This window comes from Anser brachyrhynchus (genome assembly GCF_964034855.1).
Source record: "Anser brachyrhynchus genome assembly, chromosome: 4".
In the NCBI taxonomy this organism is placed as follows: Eukaryota; Metazoa; Chordata; class Aves; order Anseriformes; family Anatidae; genus Anser; species Anser brachyrhynchus.
This window is the reverse complement of record NC_137698.1, coordinates 22190766-22196765: the sequence shown is the minus strand read 5'-3', so window position 1 is coordinate 22196765 and position 6000 is coordinate 22190766. Positions and strand designations below refer to the sequence as shown.

At 44.7% G+C, this 6000-nt stretch overlaps 1 protein-coding gene across 1 annotated transcript in view; it reads left to right on the top strand.

The window, feature by feature from the left end:
* The first annotated feature begins 993 nt into the window (after positions 1–993).
* TENM3 (teneurin transmembrane protein 3) overlaps positions 994–6000 on the top strand; it is a 242730-nt gene continuing 237723 nt past the window's right edge. The window contains exon 1 of the mRNA XM_080590723.1: positions 994–1147. The gene's annotated coding sequence lies outside the window, so the exon portion shown is untranslated. The remainder of the gene's footprint in view (positions 1148–6000) is intronic.

The following is a 6000-nucleotide window of genomic DNA, read 5'->3' as shown; positions in this document are numbered from 1 at the left end:
GTCAGGGACAAATCTTGTGCTAGGGTGAGGAGAGTGAAGGCTAGTCAGCATTAGCAGGGGTCCGAGGTGAAAAAAGCTTGATCCGAGAGGTTTGGTGGGAACTGCTGAGTACCAGTGTACTTTCTAAGGCAACCCAGAAAAAGATTCTTTGTGTGGTGATGTTGAGAGTAACGTTGGGGATATCGTTCCCGCAAATGTTTTCAAGGGTGTTGCGCGGGGGGGGGTAATAAATAATCTTCTTTTTTCCCGATTCTTTCACTGACGATAGGGGCACTAACTTCAGTTCGGTTACCAGCTGAAAGTAGGATATTCTGTTTCGAACGCGCGCCTTTGCAGCCGCAGATTTCCTAGCCACCCAGTCACTCTGGCTCTCCGCAGCACCTCGGAAATCAGGGGTGAGTACAGGGAGCGCCGTGGTGTGTACCGAATACTTGACAGCTTTCTACGGCCACCGCCACACACAGGGCACCACCGCATGTGGTTCTGCGCCCGGTCCAAGCAGGCCGCAACCCCGAGGCTTTCACAAGGAGCAAGCTTTAATTTTATTCAATTTATTGAATTTGTCAAGTGGCGTGTGAGGAAAAACTCAGAAAGTGGGCGACAGAGGTGTGTGTGTGGGTGCACTCGGGCTGAAGGGCAGGTGGAGCGGGGTGGGGGGCAGGCCCCATGGCCGCTGTGCCGCCACCCGGGCGGGGCTCCCGGTCCGGCCCCGGGCCGAGGGGGGTCTCCCCGTCCCCCTCAGGAGGTAGCGGGGCTCGGACGCCCCCCGGTGCGCGCCGGCCCCGTCTCCTTCCCGCCCGCCTCGCTGCGGCGAGCGGCTCCGCGGGGAAGTTTGCGCCTCGGCAAGTTTCTGCTCCGCGGGCGGCGCCGGGGGCCGGAGGTAGGGCTCGGGCCGGGCCCCCCCCTTCTCCGTGCCTCCCCCCGGAGCCCTCCCCAGCCCCTTCGACGTCGCCGTCCCCGGCCGCGAAAGGGTTACGCGGCGCCAGGCCCAGCCCCCGCTCCCCGGCGGGGAGTCGCGGCGGCCGGGCTCAGCCTATCGCGGCGGCCGGCGGCGCGGGGCCGCGGGCGAGCGGGGCTCCGCCGGGCGCGGCGCCACAGACGGGGCCGGGCGGCGGCGCGGAGCGGCGCGGAGGGAGCCGAGGCGGAGGTGGGCGCGGGGCTGCGGGGGGCTGCGCGGGGCGGCTCGGGCTCCTCCGGCTCCTCCCCGGCTCCGCGGGCAGCCCCGCCGGGAGCGGAGCGGTGCGGAGCTGGGAGCGGAGCCGGGAGCGGAGCCGCCTCTCCCCCCGGTGCTCGCCGCGGGTGCGGTGGGGTCGGCTTTAGAGATCAGGGATGGAGGAGGCGAGAAGTTTTTATTAGTGTGTTTTTTTATTATTATTATTATTAATTTTATTTTCTGTATATTTTATTTCCGTAATTTGTACCCGAAGTGTCGCGTCTCCCTGTTGGAGCTAACTCTTATATAATGGGAAAAAAAAACAAAAAAAAACCAACAACCCAAACTACGAAGTGTTCCTAATTCCTGTGCCTCGCAGAGGCTCCGATACCTGCTCTGGCGGGGGGGCGGGTCGCTGGTTCAAAAGTCTCTAAAGAAAAACGTAACTTTACCACCGGGCAAATTCTGCAAACAAAACCGCGACGAAAAAAAAAAAAAAATCAGCCTGGCTGAATTCATACGGAGCCGTGCAGCGCTTCGTTTGGAGTTTAGCGCGATCTTTGACGTTCGTGTAGGCACCTGAAGGAGAGAAAGGCGAGCTGCGCTGCGCTGCGCTGCGCTGTGCTGGGGGAGCGCGGTGCTGCTGCGAGCGGCCGCATCCCCGCCTGCCTTCCACTGCCGGCGCGAGCTCCTTCTCCACACACCTAGCAAACGCTACGCATCGAGCACACGGCTGTGTCACCAAATCAGTCCGCAGCCTTAAAGCTTAACGTAATCAAATTCGTTGCCTAAAGATGGTGTAGCTGAAGATTTGATCCTTTTCCACTGAAGTGGAAATACTTTCAGTAATTGAAAGCAGATTCACGTCTGGAGTTGTACTAGCCAAGGTTTGCTTTTTTAAAATAAACCTTTTGTTCCCCAGCTTTAAATGTTTGAGCGAGCCATCCGGAGACCTGTTTGTTAATTGCTAGAGTAGACTTTAAGGAAGGATTTGGGGAAAAAAAAAAAAAACTGAGAAAGGTACGTCAGCAGCTCCGTTTATTTGAAGTCATAATCTTTGTACTCCAGTGCATGAATGTACCGTTGCAGCTTTTGTGCCCGCTACATCTTAGTTTTTCTCTGTTAAATCACATGAACCTGAATGTGAACTGCCCATCTGCCTGTGGAGTGTGTGGTTTGTTGTTTTGGTGGTTTGCGTGTTTGGTGGTGTTTGGTGGTTTTGCGTGTTTTTTTTTTTAAGCTGTCTTAGCTTATGTTCGCCTTACTTATCCCATTTACCATTGTTTTAACAGTTTATTAAACAAAAAGATTTGAACTTTGAAGGTTTGGAGGAATAATGATTTACTTCAGTAAACAAACCTGACACTTTGCAGTGGTAGCTCTTCTTTGTTAACTTTGCTCCTGTTTTCTGGCTGTTGCTGTGAAAAGCTGGAGAAACCCTGCCTTCAGATACTTCAACAACAGGAGGGGCTTAGGATATGAACTACCAAACCCTCACACAAAGCCTGAGCTGCTTTCGAGCTGTGACCAGCTTTGAAGGTAGAGAACAATGAAGGGAGAGGAAGGGAATCACCTTCCCTCCAAAGCTCCCAGTCCGCAGAATAAATTCACTGAGAATGTGTGGAAAAGTTACTGAGGATGGCAAGAGTCACCTATCCATTAGTGTTTTAATTGCTTAATAGATGCAAGGAGGTGATTTCCTGATGTTAAATACAGGCTGTCATTAAGATAAGAATGTGTACATTTGCATAATCGTTCTCCATAAACCAGGTTTGTTTCCTTGAACTTCTTGGTGGCGTGCACGTAGCCTCCTTAGGTCACTTTTCCCTGTTTCTCTTAGAAAGAAGAATCTTTCAATACACACTCTGCTGAGTTGAGATGGAAGTGTTTGAGTAAGACATGGGAAAGGGAAGGTGTTCAAACCAGAACAGAAAATGTGGCTTTCCATTTTCCGTCCATCGCAGTGGGGTTCACAACTGTCAAACAGCTAACTTGCTAACTACCTCTGAGATGTTACAAAATTTTTTATTAATCGCTCTGCACATAGAAGGAGAATGGCCTAATATATGTCACAATGCAGTGTTTTCTTCCAAGGAGTTATCAAAAGGGTATGTTACAATTTAGCAGGCAATATCAACAACATAACCTTCACAAAAACATACAATGTTTGTTTAGACTTTTTGGCTTACTTGTCATTTGTACTTTCTAACCTTTCCGAGTAGAACTGAAGACACATGATGTAGTACATTCCATGCAGTATGGATTATTTTTTTTCTTTTGAAGAAAACCAGCTAAAGCGGTAGCTATTTGAAAATGGCTTTGATGATTAGTGCTATAAAAAGGTGAAATGTTAGGTATGTGTTCATTTTAAACATCCGCAACGAGAATGTTGCGGAGCACCCATCAGTGCATGGTATAAGCTGACCCGAGCTAAAGACTTCTCTTGAGCTGTATTCTTGCATGTCTGATGTGCATGTGTGAAGGTTTATCAGGACTTACCAAATTACTGAAATGATCTGATAAGCAATTATGAGATCAGACTTTACAACTTCGGTTTCTGGAACTTGTTTTGCATCTTAGTTCACTTTCTGACCTAAACAAGGAAAAATTAAGGGGTCACAATAGGTGCAGTTTATACAACGTAGTCATTTTAGCAGTAATGTGAGAAAACAATATTGCACTTTATTGTTTCACAAATGAGATAAGTTGGTTTTCCTATCTTAGAGGCTTCACTCTGTATCGGTTTTAGAGACTGCCTGAAGAGGTAGTTATATGCATTAAAGAATAGCAAGGAGGATTCTGTATGTTCAGTGATTATTGTAGAGACTCAATACTGTGAGCTGCTGACCTCACTAATGATTGGGAGGTTTATATGTCTGTTAGGTGTAAACACTTGAAGATTTTTATATGAAGTAAGAAATCATGATGAAATAACACATAAAATGCTTCTTTAGTTTTCCAACTGAAGTAATGTAAGCTTTTTAAAAGTTAGGGACGAATGGAAAAAAAATGGCACTTCTGTTCCTTTAGAAAGCTTCACATCTGTTAAACTCTGTATAGACTAGGTAGGTGGCCGAAACATAATGAATGGAAAATAATCACTCACCTTCTTTGCCTAATATTGAAAGAATTGGAAGTGCAATTATATAGGAAAACTTCAAAATTCGCTGTGGGTAAGAGCAAGCTGTGTAGTCTTCTTTTGGGGTTGGCTGGCAGCTGTTTATGGAAATGGAAGTAACTGTTTTGTCTAAACTGCTGTAAAGTTAGAGACTTTACAAAACAAGCCCTTTAAATCTAAGAAACTGGTGGAATTAGGATATCTAGAAACAGTATAGCATCCTAGTGGGATGTATATATAGGAAACAAACAGTGGTTTGGGGTTTTGGTTACAATTTGGAGAGGTACTTCAGGTTTGCTTTTGGTTTGTTATATGCCATGGAAGAGATTTTGCCTGCCAATAACATAAGAATAATTACAAACTTCAGTTATTTGATGTGGTAATCGGTCGTGTTCAAAACACTGATTTTTGTATTTGGTATTAGAAGGAAAATTTACAGGCAGTTTATATTCTAGTATATTCAGAATTTGAAATTTGAGGCTGGTTTGAGAAATCTTTTGGTAAAAGATTTAACCAAACACCTAAACTCTGAAATTTAAAGCAAACTACCTGTACAACTCAATGTAATGTGGCCTGAAAAAACAGCAAGGGTAGATATTCTTGGTGTTTCCCAAGATCTGGGTTGTGGTAAAAGTCTGCTTAAATGTGATTAACAAGTTTGCCTGCTTTATTTTCTGTGGCAAAAGAGCAATTTTTGCAGTAGCAGTAAGCTCACATCTCTAGTATCATGTCAGTAGTGAGTTACGTGGTTTTATCTTTCTGATACAATTTGCTGTTCTGCCTCTTTCTGGCTCTCACAGAGGATTCAGACCTCTATAGCAGAATTTCAAAAATGCTTAAAAGAGAAAGAGATTTAGAAGAAGAAAAAAAAAGGAGAGATTAATCCAAAATAAGAGCTCTTGCATGTGACTACAAAAAAGCACATCCAACTGTTTTGCTTGGTTTTTCATTCTTTTTATCCAGTTTCAGTTGTTGCGAGTCCAAGTGCTATTGACGTGGGTTGTTTTTGTTTTTCTTTTCTTGGTGTGAAGACTTAGTGCTCCGGAGAATGCTGTGGGATGCCAAAATACATATGAATACAAATTGAAGAAGAAAGTAACTGCTGTTATAGATCAGGAGCATTTGGTCATTCTTCATCATTGTATAAACCATGATAAAACATTACCATCAGCTTCCAAACTGTCGTAACTGATTTTTAAACTATTTCAATTTGCATCTTTAGTATAGTTGCTGACCACACACAAAGGGGAAAAAAAAAAAAAAGAATAGAAATACTTTTATTAGAGCAGGTCTTTGTTTAATCGTGTAGACCTACTTTTTCATAAACCCAGATGTAATTGTACCAGTGTATGAATTACAGTCATTTCCCAACCTGCAGAAATTTTTGAGTTGTTAATTTTTGCAGAACGTTTTTCCTCTTAGCCAGAAACTGCGTTAAAGAAAAGACTGTTGTCCAGGGAGTTGTAAAAAGTAGTCTGGAAAACCTTTTATGTGCTTTCTTTTAAATAAAACAGAATTGCTTTATGTAACAAAGTTAACTTCATCAACCTTTTATAATTATTTAACCATTATTTCATTTTACCCCCTGCTCAAACATTATACATTAATGCAATAGACACCTGGCTGCGCTCTTAAAAGTTTATTTGTCTTTCAATTCCTGTGATAGTAGGGGGCAGTATATCTCCTTAATTATCTTTGTTCAGGGAAATGTTGAAAGGCCAGGGTAGTT